At 28.5% G+C, this 6,213-nt stretch overlaps 1 protein-coding gene across 1 annotated transcript in view; it reads right to left on the reverse strand.

Moving 5' to 3' along the window:
• The window catches only part of LOC106687677 (serpin B3), a gene marked incomplete in the record, with an annotated part of 31,839 nt that extends 27,062 nt beyond the window's left edge, over positions 1–4,777 (reverse strand). Inside the window, 1 exon segment of the mRNA XM_067049184.1 lies at positions 4,566–4,777.
• Positions 4,778–6,213: the final 1,436 nt, after the last annotated feature.

The raw sequence follows: 6,213 nt of genomic DNA on the forward strand, positions 1-6,213 counted from the left end.
CTTCGTAAGAATAGTAGTTTTCATGATATTTGCTAAAATAAATTGATTTATAATTGTTCGGACAATAAGTTTGATTTATGAAAAACTTTATTTCAGAAACCATTGGACTTATAGATGTCTGTCAGCGCTCAAATTAAAGCTAGTTAAATTTCCTACAAAATAGTTAATTATGTTTATCTTTGTAGGAGTAGTAGTTTTTAAGATATTTGACCAAATAAACTCACAAAATGTTAATTTCTAGTTGTTCGTATAAAATGTCAGATTTTTGAAAAAATATATCTCTAGATCCATATGTCTGCTAACACTCAAAATAAAGGAAATTTAACTTACTATAAAGTAGTTTATGTCACTTATCTTCGTAGGGGTAGTAGTTTTTATTATATTCACATATGAATATAAATTTGGCTAATGAAAATTTGGCCGAACAACTATAAATCAATTTATTTTAGCAAATTTCATGAAAATTATTACTCCTACGAAGATAAACATCATAAACTACTTTATAGCTCATTAAACTAGCTTTAATTTGAGTGTTAACAAACATCTGTACGTCTTTGATGGTTTTTGAGATATAGATTTTTCAAAATAAATTCACTAACTACTGATCTTTCAGTACGTCCCATACAAAATTTTTATAAAATGTTGCTTTTTAAAAAGCTATATCTCGAAAACTATTGAACGTAAATAACTCTATTAGGGCTCATATTTTAGCAAATTGACTCTTCATTAAATGACGTTCTCTTTGGTTTTCTTGTGTTGTTTCTACTTTTTAAGATATAGAGCTCCGAATGAAAAATTAGTTTTTTTATCATTTTGAACCAACCGTCATTTTTTATTCCCCCTACCTATACTTGGTAGACTCATCAATTTTGACTAGTAATTATACATAGTTTTCATTTAAGTAATAAAAAATTGGAATGAAATAACTGCCTTTTTTCTCCTCTTGGGCTCTTGTACTATAACTATTTGATAGGTACAATATGGCAGCATTCGACAGTTTAGTGTCTTAACAGTAATGTCGCACTGGGTCTGGCGTGATCCTTAATAGTACATATGATGTTAGCTGACTGACAATTGTGTTAACTGTCTCACGCCTTGACTGTGAACTGTCACAACATAATAGCCAAAAAAAAATTTCCCAATAACTTAAACTTATATCAGGCTTAGTCTTCAAATTTAAACTGACCCGGGCTCCAAAAACAAATCCGTCCAAGGCCCAAAAATTATATTCATCCCAAAATAAATATGGTATGGGCCCCAAATGGTTTAGATACGCCTAGGCTATAAAATCCAATATCTAAAGAAAAATAACGAATAGAAAAAGTATTAAAATTGTTAACTAAAAAAAAATAGATCAAGGCAAGTGAGACGCCGCACTAGCGTTCTACATATAACGTAAACAGAGTTGGGCAAAAATTAGCTTTAGCTGAAACTAATAGCGAAAATTGCCATGGATATGACCCTTATTCATGAATGAATCATTGATAAATAAATATCGTATCCATGGTAATTTTAGCTATTAGTTTCAACCAGAGATGGGCAAAAATTAGCTGTAGCTAAAGTTGCCATGGATACGACCCTTATTCATGAATGAATCATTGATAAATAAATATCGTATCCATGGCAATTTTAGCTATTAGTTTCAACCAGAGATGGGCAAAAATTAGCTGTAGCTAAAATTGCCATGGATACGACCCTTATTCATGAATGAACCATTGATAAATAAATATCACATCATTGGCTACAACTATATATAATTATTGCCCATCACTGAACGTAAAGCAGTTTTACTCTAAATCCCCGAACCCCGCTAAAGTGAAAAATACCCAAAAATCTGGTAAAAATGCGCGGATTGTCAGCACTGTCCCTAGTTGGATAGTTATTATTCATTAGGCAATTTGATGTAATTGTTAAGTTCTGTTCTTTGTGGTAATTTACAATTTTTTGTTTTTTAGGAGATTTAATTATCAAACGACGAGTTTGTTCGTAATCGCATAACAAACAGCCAGAAGAGATACAAAAAAAAAAATAGTAAAATCCCTCTATATATGTCAATTTCTCGAAATTCAACGATCATTTGTAGCAAATTTAAAAAAACAAAAAAACAAATGCAATGATTGATTACAAAAAAGCTAATTTTTCGAATTTGATCAGTTGAACGCGTCAGCTAGTAATAATCTAGAAACATATTTCTCGTAAAATTGCTAATCTGAGATTGTATGATTATTTCTATTAAAAAAACTTGTAATTAATTAGTGAAGCACTTTTACTTTATATACATAAATTAAGATTTCAATAAAACCCAGAACTCGTAATCTTACGGAACATAGTTTAGCAATATAAATGATTAACCGCACTTTTCAAAATATGAAGAAAATGTTCGGCTTTGCAATCAAAAAGGCACAAAAATAGTTCATAACTATTTATTTGCTGAATTTAGCTCAAAGGTTCCCAATATTTTTCGGATTCCGTATCCCTAAATAATCGCATTTTTTTCCGCAGGCCTCAATTCATAAATTTTTTGCTTTCTTGAAAAGCTTTCCTTTTTAACAGCGACAAATTAAAAACAGATACTTACTATTTTCCTTGGGATAATATAAAATATCTAATTTCAACTGTTTGGTAATATCCAAATTGAGACATGGGCGACGACCATGTGGTTAGGTTAGTTGAAAAATAAATTAAACACGAGTTTTAAATTCACAAACAATTTATTAACCGTTCATTGATTATTAACATTATTAAAATTATTGGGATGGATGGGCTTGATATTCACTACACAACTTCTCAAATCTAGGAATAAAATTGGATATGGCGTCCCTCATTTCTTGTTCAACGTTAATTATTGAGCGATATTTACTTTTTATTACCGCGACCCCCGAAAATCCAGCTTCGCACAAATAGGATATTGCAAATTGAATTAATATTCGTAGAGCTTTACCACTTGCGTGACGAAAGCATGGGTAGCCGTTTCAAAAGATACGGATTGGAAAGAAAACAATGAAAGACTCTAAAGTTGCAAATTTCTTGGAATTTTGTCAGCATACACGATTGTTGGCGCAAAAATTAGAGAATTGGAAACTCCAAGAAAATTGCCGAATAGTTTAATTGAATATTTCTTCGCACACATTGGGAATCACTGACTTAGCTCATCTTAGTAGGGCTTTGTCCAGGGATAACAAAACAACTAAAAATATTTTGACAATGTAGGATAACAAGATACAAAAAATTAAACTAAGGCAGGGTTAAGAATTATGTAAATATTAGTAAAAATAAAATAAATAAAAATAAGATGTATATATATATTTATTTATATTAAAATAAGAAAATCACTATAGATATATTTAATATATCGAAATATATTCTTTTAGGCATCGATTTTATGAAACTTTCCCTTTAAGATTAACTTGATTTTAATTAATTTATTACTTGCAGAAGTGAAGTTTTCATGCGCTCATTCCCAAATTTTGCATAATTTGCAAGTGTTAATCTAAAATTTTATATTTGGAAATAAATTATTATGCAATTATTTCTTTTTAGTATAATTTAATTATAAAATAAAAAATGTAATACACTTTTCAGTAGTAAAATGGAGGTAGAAGAGATGCCCTCTGTGTAGGGAGTCATTTCCATAATTGTCAGAATAGGTGTAGGACACAATACAGTATTGAATCTTTCGACGTGACACAGGGGCAAGTCGTACCTCCACAATGTTTTAAGAAAATTCAGTCTTTTTATATTATTAGATTGCTTTAATTTTAATTTGTGAGATATAAAATAATAATCTTACTAATTTCAGATAATTCTGTAGAAGCGTATAAAGTATTACATGTTATTTGGTAACGCTTGTACTTGATAATATCGATTCTTTATCGATTTCTCAATAACATCTGCTTATTATTTAATAGTTTAAAGTTATTGACTTATCTCTTTGGTTATGTTTGAAGAGGTAGCACGATCTATGTGCCAGAAGTTAAACTAAAACTGATCACTTTTTAAGATTCATTTTCACATTTTATTAAATAATAAAGATTTGTTCCATTAACTTACTAAATTTTTATATACATATTGATAAATACAAAAATCTTCATTTGTTTGCACTTCCTGATTTATTTCAACTTTCATCAATATAAATAGGAAGTAATTTAAAGATACATTCTTAAATTAATTAAGATGATTTCCGAAAAAGAAAAACCAAAATATCAATGAAAAATTCAAATGATTAGGAAACTGATACTTTTTTTTTATAGATATAGACTTGAATAAAGCTTATTTAACTCATAAAGGATTAAAAAATAAGTATTCATGTTCTGAAAAAAAAATAGTGGAGTTGATTTTTTTAGGTCAAATATAAAATAAAAAATAATTACATAAAATGTGCTGGTACATTTTTAAAAACATGTATAAGTGCTTTGGAGAACATAAATTTTAAATCTCTCATAATTCACTGATTTTTCTGTCTTTTCAGGAAACAACTTATAACATTATCTAGGAACTTTATTAATATAAATAACAAACATGTGCACTGTTATTCAAACACTTAAAGAATTTGGCATTCAACTTACTAGTTTTTATTTTATTTTCAAATGGGCATGTTTCAAAGATATTACTGTACATAGCATTTCTTTCTCTACAGTGGTCTCTCTATAGACTGTCCACGAGGTAGGGTTGTCAAGAAGTAAACCACAGTTTAAAGTACACTCTATAGAATAAGTCAAATACAAAATAAAATTTTTTTTTTTCTCTTGCCACTGTATAAGAAGCAATATGTAATGAAGATAGGGAACACAACAACAATATAGTGCAGATGTTTTGACAGAATGGAATTAAATTTAATCCTTATTTACTGAACTTTACTTATTTACATTAAATTTTATTTATTTAGTGAAACATATTTCAAATAATAATTATAATTTATAAACCTTTTATATGGATATACTATAAATTTGTATGAAAATAAGAAATATTTAAGATGAACAATAAAGGGTATGGTACTTAGAAATGAGAATAAAAAAATAAATAAGGAAACATAAGATAGAATCAATAAAATGTTTTAATTTGTATTAGAATGTCTTGTTTTTAACAGAAAATTTTCTTCAGAGACATCTTTGATTACTTCAATCACAATTTTTCATTTATTTGAAATTTACCTTTGTCCATTTATCCTGTAAATCTCCACCAATTGGAACAGCCCTCGTCTGAAGACCTCTGATTTAGGCCAAAACATTGATTATTAATAAATAACCAATAGTTGAAACTACTTTTTAATTACTGGAAGATTATTGATTGACCCTGTGTAAAGATGAAAGGAATATGGTCCGGGTGCGGTCAAAAAAACTCAAATAGTAGAAAATATACTATTTTATTGAGCCAACGTTTCGCCCCACGTTGCAGGGCTTCGTCAAGGCTAAAAAAGATACAAACACATCGCCCTGCAACGTGGGGTGAAACATTGGCTCAATAAAATAGTATATTTTCTACTATTTGAGTTTTTTTGACCGCACCCGGACCATATGCCCTTCTACTTTTTAATTAGTTTTCTTGACTGCGACCCGGACCATATCCTTTTAATTTATCATCCAACCATCTTTATGTTGCATAATTTATTAATAAATATGAAGGAGTGTGGTCAAAAAGAAACAAAATATAGTTGACAACTATTTATTTGGCGACATTTTTCCCTACTTTGCAGGGCTAAAAAAGATACAAAACTACTAAAAATATATTGACAATGTAAGTTAATAACATAAAAAGAAGTAAACTGATGTGAGGTTAAGATGTATGTAAATATTAGTGAAATATGAATAAAAATAAATAAAAATAAAATGTATAATAATAAGTAAATATAAAAAGAAATAATAACATAAACTATTAGATTTAAAATGAACAGGAGATATAATAACAGGTTAAAAAACTAGACATAAAAGAAATAGAAAACAAAAATTGTATGCACTAAGAGACGAATTTTTATATAATTTTTTGCTCATATTTACATAGTTTTTAACCTCATCTTAGTTTACGTCTTTATATCTTATTTCTCACATTGTCAACATATTTTTAGTTGTTTTGCATATTTCATAGCCCTCATGAAGCCATGTAAAGTGGGGCAAATCATTGGCAAATAAATAGTTGTTAACTATTTTTTTGTTCCTGATTTGACTGCACCATCTCCTTCATATTCGGAAAAATACTTTCAATTATTTATATATATAA

This window comes from Halyomorpha halys, unplaced genomic scaffold (assembly GCF_000696795.3).
Source record: "Halyomorpha halys isolate HHAL.00 unplaced genomic scaffold, Hhal_1.1 Scaffold997.1, whole genome shotgun sequence".
NCBI lineage: Eukaryota > Metazoa > Arthropoda > Insecta > Hemiptera > Pentatomidae > Halyomorpha > Halyomorpha halys.